Raw genomic sequence first — 813 nt, 5'->3', positions numbered from 1 at the left:
TGTGTGTGTGTGTGTGTGTGTGTGTGTGTGTGTGTGTGTGTGTGTATGTGTGTGGCCTGCTGAGTCCATTTGATGTCACTCATGTGTATGCCTTTAGAACTGACCCCTTGGGATTAGACAGTCTATCAGAAGCTCATCCCTGGAGCAGACTGAGCCTCTCTCTCTAAGAAGTCATTACAGCTCTATCTGAGAGTGAGACCTTGTGAGATTTCTCCCATCCACGCTGGCTTTTCCGTTGGTGTTGCCTCATTTCAGCTCTTGTTTAGGTAACCGTATTGTTGAGACTTTCTGGGTGCAGTTTCCCAGTTATATATAAGAGACACTGTCTTGCATAAGATGCCCTAGACCTCTGGTTCTTTGAGTCTTTCCTTTCTGTTTGCTGTTAGACGGCAGTGACAGCCACCAAACTATAGGCTCCCTGAACCAGAAAGAGAGGGATGACGTTGTCAGAGACTTTCCTGTGCCATCGCTACTCCTCAGCCTGAGATTATGACATGCTTTGACTGTTTTAAATGCCTCTTATGTTTGGAATTCATCGAGCCTCTCAGATCTGTGGGTTTAAGGCTTTTGTCAAATTAGACAAATTTTTGGCTTATCTTTCCCATAATAAACTTTTTGCTCCAACTCACTGTCCTGGGCTCCCAGTTACACATATGCTTGGCTGTGTGATGTTGTCCCACAGCGTATGGGCGCGCTGCTCATTTCTTCAGTGTTTTCTCTATCATGCGAGGTTGTCTATGGGCCTGTGACTTCTAGCTCGCTGGCCCCTCCACTCTCAGTATATCGTCCCCTCTCACGCTTCCCTGCAGCTCC

The sequence above is a fragment of the Microtus ochrogaster genome, chromosome 18, assembly GCF_000317375.1.
Source record: "Microtus ochrogaster isolate Prairie Vole_2 chromosome 18, MicOch1.0, whole genome shotgun sequence".
Classification (NCBI taxonomy): domain Eukaryota; kingdom Metazoa; phylum Chordata; class Mammalia; order Rodentia; family Cricetidae; genus Microtus; species Microtus ochrogaster.
The sequence above is the reverse complement of the archived record's forward strand: the minus strand, read 5'-3'. Positions refer to the sequence as shown.